Below are 14,244 nucleotides of genomic sequence, written 5' to 3'. Positions count from 1 at the left end.
TCTCCACTCAGCTCTGCAACTGATCAAACCTAGTAATCACTCGGCAGACACGGAATCGGCTGAGCCTGGCCAGGCTAGATGGAGCTGGGGATGGCAAGGAGACAAGTCCAAGTGGGAGAGGCGTCGTGGGTCTGGAGAAGTAGCTAACTCTTCAACAGTAAACAGCAGTAAGCAGGTCAACGCAGAAACACGAGAACAGCCAAACAAGGAAAGGGGCCACTGCTTCTCCTTGCCCAGCCGGCCGGCCGCTCGCACGCATAGGCCCCAGGCACAGAAGCCGGCTCTCTTCCTCCCACCATCCTGCACAAGAGAGGATGTTACACCAGAAAGAAACCTGGGCCTCGAGCCAACATCTGCCTCCCGCCCTCAGATGTGCGTGCCCTTGCCTGTTCCTCCAGCCAACATTTAAGCACCGACTGGGTGCTGGGTGCTAGGGATACAACCGTGAGTGAAGCTTAGCCTCGATGTCGATGGCAGCTAAGAAAATAAAATATCAGGAAGAAAGTACCTGACGCTGGGGTGACAGAGCCCAACTGAATCGTGATGAGTAATTATACCACAGTTTAGGGGGAGGAATCGAATTACCCCCAAAATCAGAACTAGTGGTACTTTATTTGCTAAACAAAGTTTAGCAAAGATCATCATCCAGTGCCAGTTTTACATCAGATATACCTGTGATTAAAGAGGTGTCGAGTATGGAGAAAGAAATGGCTACCCACTCCAGTATTCTGTCCCGGAAAATTCCACGGACAGAGCCTGGAGGGCTACAGTCCATGGGGTTGCCAAGAGTTGGGCAGGTCAGGGAATCAAGATCCTGCCTACTGTGTGGTATGGCATACAGTACAATTAAAAAAAAAGTGTCAAGTAGAAAAAGATTCAGAGTCAGGGGTGCTGCCAGGTGGAAAGGCACAGGAGACAGGAGGGGACCCGCAGGAGGGGACTCACACGAGGGACCTGGGGACAGGGCAGGGTGCTCCGCGGGCCTCGCTGCTCTCCCAGTCCGAGACTGTGCCTGGGTGCCAGTGCTTTATTTATCAAGACTCTCCAAGGGGAGCCTCGCTGTGGATGCTCCTAAGTGCCTGACCCAGAAATCGAACTCTCATCTGCCTCCAGCCAAGTTCAGCAATGGCCCAGGCGCGGCACGGTCACTCTAAAGTGATCAAAGAAGAGACATAAGAGGCAGGAAAAAAGTGAGAAAACAGGGGATTAAAAAAGAAAAGAGTCCGATTCATGAAGAAAGGCACTGGTTACTTCACCAGGTCTGGAATCAGGGCGTGTGCCCCTGGCAGCCACCACCCATCCCATTCTAGCTGACCTGACATCGTCTGGACGCCAGAAAACCCAGGACGGGTGGATGAACCCAGGCCTCAGAGTGACACACAGCTCCAAAGGAGGGCACTGGTGACAGCTATTTACAGGGTTCAGGGGCCTTTCTGAAAAGCTTACTTTTCAGTAAGGCAGATGGGGCTCTGCTTGTGAAGGACTAAGGCTGTGTGAGAATGACCTCTGGGTGAGTCAGTCTCCTAAAGAAAGTCCCTCTGAAGGACACCCAGACAAAGAGCCTCCGAAAGAAAGATGGATGGTCAACAGGAAAAATGAAATAAAATACAGCTACTGGGAAGTTGGGGGTGGTGGGGGGAGCTTGTGTTCATTCATCTGCCTTGAGAGCATCCTTCCTTCAGAGAGCTCCATGGCCACACAGGGCCAGGTGCAACTGGAAAGGGCCAAGCTGTCCTGCTGCCCACGGTTCTGGTGGCCGCACATGTCCTCAGTGTTTCTAACAAGCAATTCAACAGGCAAGATGACAGCGATACCTCAGGACACTATGGGTAAAAGGCTGAACGTGGGTTAAACGTGCAGACACTGCCATGAGGAAACTCCTCCTGCAGAGGTAACAAGCCAGCAAAAGAGAGATGCGTTTAGAGGCTGGGAAGAGGAAACAGACAAGCACACCAACGCCAGTGGGTTCACCAAGAGGAACAAAACAGGACTCGTTCCAACTCTGACCAGAGGGAAAAGATGAACCTTCCCTGCTAACGAGGAGGAAGTTCATGGAAAGCTACCCAGTGACTCTCCAAATCCCACTGGCCAGGAGGGCACTGTCCAAACATTCATAAAGCAATCTCAGGAAGACAAGATCCTGGGTTTGGGCAGCAGGAGCCTTTCTGCCCTTGATGTAAATCGGATCCTGAGCAGACTCTACCATCAGTTTTGCCTCATTACCATGACAGGTGGGTTTACAAGCCAAATAACCTCCCCTTAAGCCATCCATTTCAATAATTGGGCAATTTCACCGATTCATTCAAGCCAGTGCCAACAGACTGGCAGAGGACGGTTCCCAGGAGGTTGAGCCAACCTTGCCGAGTGGTGTGCCATGCTTTTCAGAGAAACTGGGGCTTAACTCCCAACACTTCCCTCTTGGCTCCTGTAATGGCTCTGAGGCCTCTGTAAGATTATTTTTCAGATGCTTTCCAATATAATTACCAAGGTTTTTGTTGTTGCTGTTAAATTTTCCAGCACTGACAAAGAGGTATCAAAAGACCTAAGTCATCTGAATGATTCCTCCTGAAGGAAGTAGTACATCCAGCAGAGCTGGTTTACAACTGACCTATCTGTTCTACCACTAAACAGCATCAGAAACCACCACCCGTACCAGCAGCACAGGCTCATAAAAAGCACTTACACAGGCAGACAGAGAGGCACAGGGAAGTGCCCTGTACTGTTAATGTTACATTCACATATAAGCAAGTCAGGAACTATCTGGAGACTGGAAAACTTACTTGTTAATTTTTTCTTATTTGCAAATAACTGCTTACAGAAATGAGAAATGAGATTCATGAAAATGTATGTAGGGATAGCCTGTTAATTCTGGATACTTTCAGAATGTGAGGGGGGGAAAAAAATCTAAGAATTATGTTCTTGTGTGTAACAAACCCCAAGTACCTAAAAATCAAAAAAAGCTTTACTGAATTTTAAAATTATATTAATAGGACTATCATTTGCTAATTTAAAGTTGTTTAAATATATATTCACTCTCCTCATTTACACAATGTAAATTACAAGCATGCATGAGTGTATATGTGTGTGTATATGCCTACATGCATGCACATTTCAGAACTCCAGTTCCCTGCAAGAGAGAAAGAATAAATTTCCTTGATGAGGGATGCAATCTTTAAGAGCGACCCATCAGTTCATAGATTAAAACAGAAGAGGAAAAAGTTTAAAAGAGATCTCCTATGGAAGATACCCTTTATATTGTCAATCACATATAAAACACCTTGAAAGTCAGTGTTTTGCCTGAATCTAAGCGATCTTGTTATAGTCCTTTTACTATCAAGCCAGGAGATAAAAATTATCCCTGACTAGTCCTATCAGAATAATAGGGAGAGGGGACTTTCTTGGTAGTCCAGTGGTTAAGAATCCACCTGCTAATGCAGGGAAACGGGTTTTATTCCTGGTCCAGGAAGATCATATATCCCCCGTGGAGCAACTAGGCCCACACGCCACAACATCCATGCCCACGAGTCACAACTACTGAGCCTGGGCGCCTAGAGCCTGTGCTCTGCAACAGGAGAAGCTGCTATGATGAGAAGCCCAAGCTCCACAACTAGAAAGCAGGCCCCGCTCATGCCCACACGGCAGCAGCGACTCAGCACAGCCATGAATAAGCAAAATAAGCCCACACAGCAGCAAAGACTCAGCACAGCCATAAATAAAGGAAAAAAATTTTTTAATTAATAAAAATTTTAAAAATAATAATAAGGGAGAGTATGAAATCTAAGTGGACTGGGGCGGGGGCGGGGGGGAGCAAATTACATGTGAGTTTTTAAAGTAGAGGTGAAGAGGCCACTCCTAAAATGTTTTCAGGTATTCTCCCACCTGTTACTGCCCTCGTATACTGTGTCTGTGGGTGGCAACGATAAACTCCATTTCAAATCACCGTATGAACTCTGCCATTTTTACAGGTGAAAAACAAAGTAAGAACTGTTATTTTCAAGCGTTCTCAAGTACTAGTACAAAGAACACGGGCTAGGAGAGTGTTAAATTACAAGCCATCTGTGCTGATAATTTACGACATGATTTCTCTACTCTTCTTACACACTACATAACATCTCTATGGCAACACGGTAACTTCAAATGTGAGTCTGGAAGGCCAGTCGTGCACTCAGCCTATTCACACAGCAGATAACCAGGCTGGTGGGCCGGCTCCTCAATGGGCCAGTCTTCCGCAGGAAGGCTGCCCGTCACACACGGCCCTCACTCCGTCTCTCCACTTCCTCCAGGCATGTAAGCGAAAGGGTCTGCACACCGAGCGTATTACCCAAAACTAGCCACGGCCCCGCAACCAAAACCAGCAAGCGCACCCTGGTGTAACTCAAGGTTGCTACCTCTAGCTGTGCACATAAATTACCGGTAGGGTTTTGATTAAAAACAGATTCTAGGGCCCTATTCTAGAACTACTAAATGAGAATCGCTGGCAATTCTGTAATTTTTTAAACCTTGTGGGTGATTCTGATACAGGCTGGGGTGGTGGTGGTGGTGGTGGTTTAGTCGCTAAGTCGTATCCAACTCTTGCGACCCCATGGACTGTAGCCCACCAGGCTCCTCTGTCCATGGGATTCTCCAGGCAAGAACACTGCAGTGAGTTGCCATTTCCTTCTCCAACAGGCTGGGTTTCCGTCTCCAACAGGCTCCCTAGGCCAGAGACCAGCAAGCCCATCTTCACAGGAAACAACCACGACCCAGAGACCCAGAACCAGAACGCGGTCTATACGAGGTTCTACATCAACACAGCCAGCCCATGAGGCCAGGAGAAGACTCATGGGTGGTTTCCTAACGGAAGTGATGTGTGACCTAAGCTGAGGCAGTTAGCAAAACCCAGAATAGGAGGGAACACCAAACACAGAGACAGGGCCAAGGGCAGGGTCACAGTGTGGGGTGTGCGATGGGGTTCGAGCAGCTGACTGGGCAAGAGGTCTAGAAGCTTCCCCTGAGGCCAGCCCAGCGAGGGCAGGGGGACTGATCAGGTCTGAAACTCAGAAAACTGCACTTGTGACTCTCATGTAGCTTCAGTTACAAAGCACATCCCTGCACCCCAGGCAAAGAAAAAGAGGATTCGGGGGTGGTATGAAGAGAACTGAAAATAATTCTGCCCTAGCTTTGGCAAAATCCTCATCTGTAAACAGGAGAAATATTATGTATGTCAATATATATGCGTAACTGAGAGATAATCGACTTGGTCTTTTCAAGAGCGCCTCAAATTTCATTTTCACCTTGAGAGCAATTCCAATTAGGTGGACTTGGGCTCGCTGATGACCTCTTGTCCTTTTAATTTCTACATTATTCCCCAGCACATTTTCAAAAGAGGCCAGAAGAGAGAACCTGCTAATCACCTTGCCTCTTTAGAGATACAAACTCCCGCCGGCCAGAATATTATTTCTGTCTTCTCCAGCTGTATGGCACCTGGCATATTGACACAGATCAAAGGATAAACAGCTCATTCATTACACAGTGCCATGTACATTAGACAATGCCCATAAAGTCCTGTGAAGATGAAAACCACTTCAAGTGCCAAGCAATTCTGAGCTAGGCATTTGAAACAGAGAAACAAAGATGACAGACCAAACATCATAAAAAGGTCACCACCCAGCAGGAAGGCTCCTGTTCCATAGATCTCTGGTCCCCAGTGCAGGCAGGCAACACAGCAGACAAAACTCCAACCTGCTTTACATGCTTTTAATGTATGGAAGCAGGAGAAAAGGTTTCAAAATGCTCAAAAAAAAAAGTCTTCTATGGTTCCTTTCTTTCGGGGACCATGCCCAAAAGTAATGTCAAAGCCACACAAATTCTTCTTTCTGAGACATCTCCTTTTAAGTGAAGCTCACATACCCTGTATGAAGTGTCAACTCAATTCTAAAACAGGCACAATGAAAATTCTTGCAACAGAGCATATGCGATTTTATGCAAATTGATACAGTTTCTGTCTTGGAGTCTAACACGCTGGTTGTGTGTGTGTGTGTGCAACGAGCGATCAGAGCTGACTCCAATATCCAAGGACGGAGTACTCACATGAGCAGGAGAACCCTGGCGGCCACTCTGAGTGGGAGCAGGCACCACGCCGCCTCTCCCTCAACTTCTCCAGGATGCTGCAAGGGTGCGATCACCAGTTTGAACCACTTCAGCTGTGCCCTCAGGGCCCACAGATACACCACTTACAGGGGAGCAAAGCCTGTCCTTATCTTTTTGACTGAGATGCCCCGAAATTTTCAACAGGATAGACAGTTCAACGTTCTCTAAGAAATGACCAAATATACCATCAAATCAGCCTTCCCCAGCGGCTCCATGGTAAGAATTCCGCCAAAATGCAGGAGATACACCTAGATGAGGGGTTTGATCCCTGGGTGCAGAGGATCCCCTGGAGAAGGCCATGGCAACCCACTCCAGTGTTCTTGCCTGGAGAATCCCATGGACAGAGGAGCCTGGTGGGCCACAGTTCATGGGGTCACAAACAGTTGGACACGACTGAGAGGACTGAGCACGCACACACCATCAAACCACAACAGAAGCTCAATCAGATCTTATCTACAAGGCCCTCCTTCAGAAAGCAGTGATTTCTTTTCCTCCCTCAGACACCAAAGAAAGCTCCCTGGATGGTGTCCCACACGCAGTGTGATATGCAGGGTACAGCAGGAGAAAACCCTGCAGGCACACTCCGTCTACCTGGGACCCTGCCCGGGAGACCACTGCATGCTTGGATCCTCCAGGCTAGCCCTAAGAGCTACTGACTTGCAGGAAGTTAAAACCCTCTGAGTCCCCTCCCTCGGGTACAAAATTGGATGCCACTGCCTACCCTGCAGAGGACTGTGAAAATTAAATAGCTGGTGGCTGTAAGCACTCAATAAATGAAGCTGTTTAAGACTTTGAAATATTGCCAATTTAGTTGTATCCTTTTTATTGATACATAACTCACATAGTATAAAATTCTCCCTTTTAAAAAAAGTGTACAGTTGACTTTAGTATATTTAGTATATTCATCATCATGTGTGTGCGCTTGGTCAGGCCCAGCTCTCTGCGACCCCATGGACTGTAGCCCGCCAGGCTCCTCTGTCCGTGGGATACTCCAGGCATGAATACTGGAGCGAGTTGCCATTTCCTTCTCCAGGGGATCTTCCCCACCCAGAGACTGAACTCACGACTCCTGCACTGCAGACAGATTCTTGACTGCTAAGCCACCGGCCACTAGGTAATCCCGTAACATTTTCAGCACCCAAAAGCCCTTCCCCCAGAATGCTTGACCCATTAGCGGTCATGACCTTTTATTCTCCAAATTTTCCAAACCAAAAGGCTTTCGCTCTTAGGGCATTAACAAGCAAATTATTCTCTCTGGCTGAACTGTCTAGTTGTAGGAAGGGCTTGTACAGGTACAGAGGCTGACTCTCCCAGATGACCATTCAAGGAGCACGTGGACAGGCACAGAAAACAGTGCGACAAAGGAAACCGACACTGTCTCCCCAAATCAAGAGCCCGTGTTCTGTGCCATCGTTTAATGGAGCAAACCTCTGAACAGCAAAAATTCATCTTGCCTGTAACGAGATCTGCACCCAGTGGCCCACAGTTTCTAGAAATGAGTGCCCAAAGACACTTCCTAGAAATCCCACACAAATGCGGACACTCCAGAGGTGGTTTCTGGGAAGAAACATTTAATCAATGAAGGGCAGCAAGCAAGTCTCAAAAGTCATGACTCATGACTTACTCCACGCACTCAGCTCCCTCCTCTACTCATAGCACGTGATGGATTCTTGAGAAAAGACCACCCCCTCCCCAGCCTCCACCCACACCCATCCATTTCTCAGACCATCCCTTGCGTCCAATCATTCACTCTTAGTATCTCAACACTTTTTTCCTTTTCCCTCCTGTCTTCCGGCAACGCGTACATGGAGATGAAGATGATCAACTGTTTTGCCCACAACAGGTGTCAGCTTTATAAACCACACTTATTAGAAATTAATCTCCCCTTCTTTTTTGGCAACTCCTGATTTTCCACCGTTGTGCTTCAACATCCCCAGAAAGCGAGCTGCTGACCGAGTCTGGCAGCTCTTTCTTAAACACACCTCGGGGGAGTTCCAGCCTATGACTTCATCTGTTTTCTTTGGGTGACTAAGTGACAAGGCACGGAGCTGAACAGAAGCTGACCGCTAACTGCCGATTTGAACAGTTTCAACTTGAAGATGTAGGTTCGTTTATCACAGTGGTATGGCTTAGCATTTCGAAATTGCTTTCTGCATTTTCTAGGACTGAGTAAGTCAGTGCAGACGTTGGGGATAAAAGGAGCCTTCACTTCAGAGAAGGGAATTACATACAAATTTGGGAAAGGAAAGACTGAAATGCAGTCTGTAGTACTGGACTGGAATTGAGGCATGTGTACGAACTCGGTTTTTATTATAGACAGGTGTGCACAGAACAGCACATGACATGTGATGCTGTGTGTGTGTGCACACAAGCACGTGCGGATGCAAACTCCCCGATTCCCGGCTCTGTGCACTGAAAGGATCTGGAAGCAGTAACACCCCTGTAGCATAAGCACACTCGGTGCCCAGAATGAGTTTCTTCATGCTGTCTTCTGCTAAAATCAACCAGGGCTCCTTGGAGAAGTGGCGATTTCAGGGCTGCGGTCAGGAAAGAACAGAAGCCTGGGACATTTCACTGTGTCAGAAAATAAGGAAGTGCCCCATAAATGACGGGGACACGTCACAAAAGACAAAGGAGCCAGTCTGAAAGGACATCGCTGGCCAGATCATGAACAACTGAGCATCAAGCTGGGTAATGACATCGAAGGATTATAACCCACTGACTAAGAGAGTCCCTGGGGTCGCAGAGTCAGACATGGCTTAGCAACTGAACAATAAGACAGGAATCTGTAAGGCCACACTTACAGAAATAAATAAGTGCGGCATGGAGAGAGGCTCTGCCCTTACGGTCGAAGCACAGAAGGAGTAATGAAGCTAGAAACCTCACCAGGCTGAAATTATCATAATAATCACTGATTCGGGCAAAAGTCAGCAATGGAGATAACTAGCAAATTAGAGTCAGCAGAGGAACAGGATTTTCCACAGTCTCGAATTCTCTCTTCACAAGATGCTGATTACAAGTAAACAGTACAGTGGTAGTCACCCCTGAATCAGAAGACTGAACGGACATCTCACAGACGGCAGGTGACAGCTGGGCCCCCCATGGGGCGTTAGGGGAAGGACTCAGCCCTTCCGTCGGCCAAGCACGGCCTGAACCTGGTCAGGAGGAACTCCCCCCAAACCGAGAGACCGTCCTCCAAAGAACGGACTAGAACCTTCCAGGGAACAAAAGAGACAGGCTGGGGAGATGTTCCAAATTAAAGAAAACCAAAGAGACATGACAACTAAATCTATCAATAATTGTATGTGTTCCTGGATAGAATGCTGGACCACCAAGAGTTTTTTAATCACCAAGAGTTTCTGGAATCATTGGTAAAATTTTATTGAAGTCAGCAAATTTAGATAATAAAAATTAATTTCCTAATTTGGGTCATTATGTAAGAGAATGTCCTTGCTCTGAGAAAATACCGTGGAGTCACCCTTTAGAGGTAAGGGCAACATCACCTTGCAACTTACTCTCAAATGGTTCAGACACAAAATAATATCTAAATTTAATATATACAAATATATGTGCGTGTGTGTGTGTGTGTGTGTGTGTATACATATCCAGAGAAGGGGGAGGGGAGGAGGAGGTGATGTTCCTGCAGTGAAATTGTAACAACTGGGGATTTTGAGTTCTTCTCTGAACATGAAAACTGGTTTCTCAAAATAAACTCATCTGCCATCTCCTCCTGCAGAAAAAACCGCAACAAACTTTAAATGCAATCAACCATGAAGACAAGAACCAACTGAACAGCCAGAAATGATGCATACAAGTGAAATCTCAACTTGACTAAGTTGATACGAATTTGAGCCTTGTACCTCCTGTGCTGGTTTAAAATCAAGATCAACTAAAATAGCATGTCAAAAGCACATACTCTCCCATTCAACAGTAGGCCAATATGACTTTAATTGTAGAATTTTTTTTAAAGCAACAATTAAACAAAAACTAAAAAAATCTGAAACTCCTTGAATAAACCAGGAAGAAAGGAAAATTAGATTTTAAGAGGATAGTACACCTTCCGGTGATATACTGTGAGGGAGACAGGTGAGGTGTACCTGATGCAAATGCACCCCACAGAAAGGAAAACCTAGAACACACGCCCAGAAGTTATCCCACGAAAGGAGGATGGCAGGAAGTAAGTCTCTGTTCCCCATGACCACAACATTCATCATCTATGCGTACATTTCCATGAATAACAAAAAAGACAAGAGAAGCTGCAAAACAGCTTGAGAAAGAAGCCAGGGAAGGACCACACCCACCTCAAAACTGTCCCCTAAAAAAGCAGCTTAGCGTCTCTGGCCCCTCCCCACGCCCCCGCCCATGCAACCTTCCTCAGTTAGAAAGGAAGCCCGGGAATTCTTTATAATGTGATACACACAGCCAATGGCTGGAAAACTTCCCTCCCCAGCCAGCCTCTCCCTGCCCTTCCCAAACTTCCCTCCGCCAACCCTGAGGGCCACTGAGACTTCCTCCCCCTTCAGACCAAGTGGCCACAGCCAGGGAAGTGGGGACCAGCCCAGCCACACGAGTCCTCCCTAGACAGAGACAGACTAGAGGCAGCAAAACTCAAAACCATCTCAGCGGGACAGCTGGGGTTACTGGGGTTATTTACGTAAGAAGGAACATCAGCTTTCATCAGGTGAGAAGAGGAAAGGTACAGAAGCTAAATCACGGGGCTCAGACTACAGTGAAAAAGTGCTTGCTCTATCCCAGAATCTGTCATTCCACTTTTGTTCAGTGTGAGACTTGTAAATTACAGCTTCCATCTTCAACACAGGAGGATGTACACATTCAGTTTTAAAATCTGACAATTACAACACCAGGCCTTGTGGGATGCTGTATGGAGGGAGGGTCGTTTCTCCTCTTTCCCTCCATGGGAGAAGAAAAGGCAACGTGGGGGCTTTGTGGTCTGGCAGCTGTGGGTTTAAATTCCAGCCCAAGCCCTCATAAGCGGTGCAAACTGGGGCAGTCATTCAACCTCCCCAGAGGCTGAGATCCTCATCCGAACACAGAAATAGCCTCCACCTGCTGGAGGGGGTGGGGGGATCTGATTTTATACGAGAAAACGTATATAAAACACCTGCTCGCACCTAGACCCACAGGCCCTCAGGTGGTAGCAGCAACAGAGATAATAGTTAAGAGAGAGCTTCACCAGGTTTTCTTGAAGGACAAGGTTGGCGTTCATAATGTTTTGGGGGGAAGGGAACAAACATGGCATTTTAAATATTACCCTCTGACGTTAAAAGCAGGTTACTGCTTCTGCATGCACTTACTTGACCCTCTGTGGAGCCTAACTCCAAAGATATTAGCTGACCCCCAAGGACTGGGGGTCCTGGCCTCCCATATCGCTTTGGCAGCTGCTGCTGAATACTTACTTAGGTTACAGCAAGCGTGCAATTCCACGACTGTCCGCCATCCCATTTTCCCCACAAACAGCCCCAAATCCACAGTACAAGCTGTCACGGACAATTTACCATCATCCCACCTTAATCCTGCATAGGGTTTACAGTCAGAGGTCTCCAGTAATGTGGTTCAGGGAGGGACAGGTCCCATCTCACCTGCAGGCTGTCCCCTTCTGTGTGTTCAGCAATCAGCAGGGCTGAGACAGGACCTATAAACGATGCCATGGAGATGAGAGATGCCCAGCAAAGAACACGGCAGATTCTGCATCTCGCAGGCTGCAGTCAAATATCCGGAAACAAACAGGTACATGGCCAGCTCACAGAATGCTGAAACTCACTACTCCCGCGAGGAGCTGCTCTCCCAGAGGGAGACACGTGAACAGAACTGTCACGTGAAGGAAACGGATGGCCTGGAAACCATCCAATTAGCGACGGTCCTCAAAGTTTCCGGACCCAAGATATATTAGAGCAAGAGCAACAGCGTTTAGATGGAGGTGAAGTAACTCTGGAATAAACGTGTGAAATACACTCTGCCTCGGTGCAATCTGGCTTTTTGGAGCTGGTAAGGGTCCTTGGGTGCCAACTACCATCACTGTGGTACTGAAAAGGACAGTGAGGGCTGGAAGGGATTTCTCATAATCACAATTTTTTTTTTTTGAATAGCTATCTACAAGCAAGAAACATCTGTTTAGTATCAGACACCAGGAATCTATTTGTTATTAGGATGGTAAAGTATTAGAAAATTTAGACTTTGGAGATTTCATTCTAGGACTGATTCTAGATCAGCAGAAATACTTAAAGCAACAGTCTAATAAAAGCACTGCTTCCCAATGTATTTGTGTGCACCCTCAGAATAAACAGAGGAATGGTACTTTTTGGTCCTTATCACTTAAAAGCTAAACTAATAAAAATAAATAAATAACATGCACTTTGTTATTCCTGCAGATCCTAGTGCATCTGATATCAAGAACAAGCATTAACTTAAGAGTAAAAGCAAGTAAGAAAACATAAAACTTCCAGAATCCACATGGCCCAGGAGGCCCCTACTCCGGTTTGCAGGCCTGATGTTCAACAGCAACAGTAACGAAGGAAAGAGGAATCCTTAAAGATGTGAATCAGAATGAGAAGAGGAAGTGAAGTAAAAGCAATCAACAATGGAAAAACTGTATATACTGTTCGGACCAACCTCTCAGACTTTTCATAAGCCTAATTTTCAAACTCAAATTAAAACATCTTGCCCTAAAACACATGTTATTTATACATTCCACTTCACATATACTAAGAAACAAGGGTTGTTTTAAAATAGATTTCAAGGACTTCCCTGGCAGTCCAGTGGTTAAGACTCCGCACTTCCAATGCAGGGACTAGGGGTTGGATCTCTGATCGGGCAATTACACTCCCACAGGCCATGTGACCAAAAAATTAAAAACAAAAAAACAGATTTCAAATATCAGTCTCTGATATATTCATTTCTTCTTGCACTGACACCTCCCATTCACAGAATTCCAAAGTGGGGATTTTTATGACTTTCCAAGATACACACAGGCGACCACACTTGAAGAGACCCCAACAAAAATTATCTAAAAATATTCCAGGATAATACTTTTAAATTTGAATTGTGTTTTTCTCAAGTTCAAGAACAACTTCATTTTATGGTTATGAGTCTTTAAGTGGGGAGACTAACACTTTATAAATTCACTCCTTAACCATCAACACTGTGAAATACACAGCTTCAGAGTTAATTACATGTAAGAAAGTCCATGAACTGAGGGTGAATGATCTCACACAGTTATTTATACAGTAACAACGCCCCCTCCTAGAAATTCCCTTTTTAACACCAGGAATGTCAAGGCACAGCGGACCACTCTGCCTGTGCTACTCTTTTTCCTTCTGGACAGCAGCAAAACTCAGCAGAGTGGGAAAATTTAAAGCAGGAAAAATGGTGACTGTTCGCATCTAAAGATAGTTTTTTTTAAGTCAGCAGACTTGTCAAATGGATTCTCAAGTTATGCTTCTTACAGAATCTAAGAAAAGAATCTCTATTTCCCCATAACTATCTTCAACCTTTCCCCAGATTAACCCTAGACATTACAGAGAGTCTGGTCCCACCTTAGGTCCATCATTCGGTTGCTCAATCCTGTCCAGCTCTTTGCAACCAAGCCTGCACACCAGGCTTCTCTGTCCTCCACTGTCTCCAGGAGTTTGCTCAAATTCACACTCATTGAGTTGGTGAAGCTATCCAACCATCTCATCCTCTGTCGCCCCCTTCTCCTCCTGCCTTCAATCTTTCCCAGCATCAGGGTCTTTTCCAATGAGTCGGCTTTTTGCATCAGGAGGTCAAGGTATTGGAGCTTCAGCTTCAGCATCAATCCTTCCAATGAATGTTCAGAGTAGACTGCCTTTAAGACTGACTGGTTTGATCTTGCAGGTTCAAGGGACTCTCAAGAGTCTTCTCCAGAACCACAATTCGAAAGCATCAATTCTTCAGAGCTCAGCTTCTTTATAGTCCAACTCCCACATCCATACATGACTACTGGAAAAACCACAGCTTTCACTAGATGGACCTTTGTTAGCAAAGTGATGTCTCTGCTTTTGAATACGGTGTCTAGGTCTGTCATAGCTGTCCTTCACAAGCAGCAAGTGTCTTTTCATTTTATGGCTAAAGTCACCA

General features: G+C 46.2%; 1 protein-coding gene across 1 annotated transcript in view; it reads right to left on the bottom strand.

Annotated features, from left to right (window-relative positions):
* Positions 1 to 13,776, bottom strand: part of TRIO (trio Rho guanine nucleotide exchange factor) — a 359,748-nt gene extending 345,972 nt beyond the window's left edge. Inside the window, exon 1 of the mRNA XM_010858807.1 lies at positions 11,730 to 13,776. The gene's annotated coding sequence lies outside the window, so the exon portion shown is untranslated. The remainder of the gene's footprint in view (positions 1 to 11,729) is intronic.
* Positions 13,777 to 14,244: the final 468 nt, after the last annotated feature.

Source organism: Bison bison, unplaced genomic scaffold (assembly GCF_000754665.1).
Source record: "Bison bison bison isolate TAMUID 2011002044 unplaced genomic scaffold, Bison_UMD1.0 scf7180017864440, whole genome shotgun sequence".
NCBI classification, from domain to species: Eukaryota; Metazoa; Chordata; class Mammalia; order Artiodactyla; family Bovidae; genus Bison; species Bison bison.
Note: the sequence above shows the minus strand (reverse complement) of the source record. Positions and strands in the feature narration are given on the sequence as shown.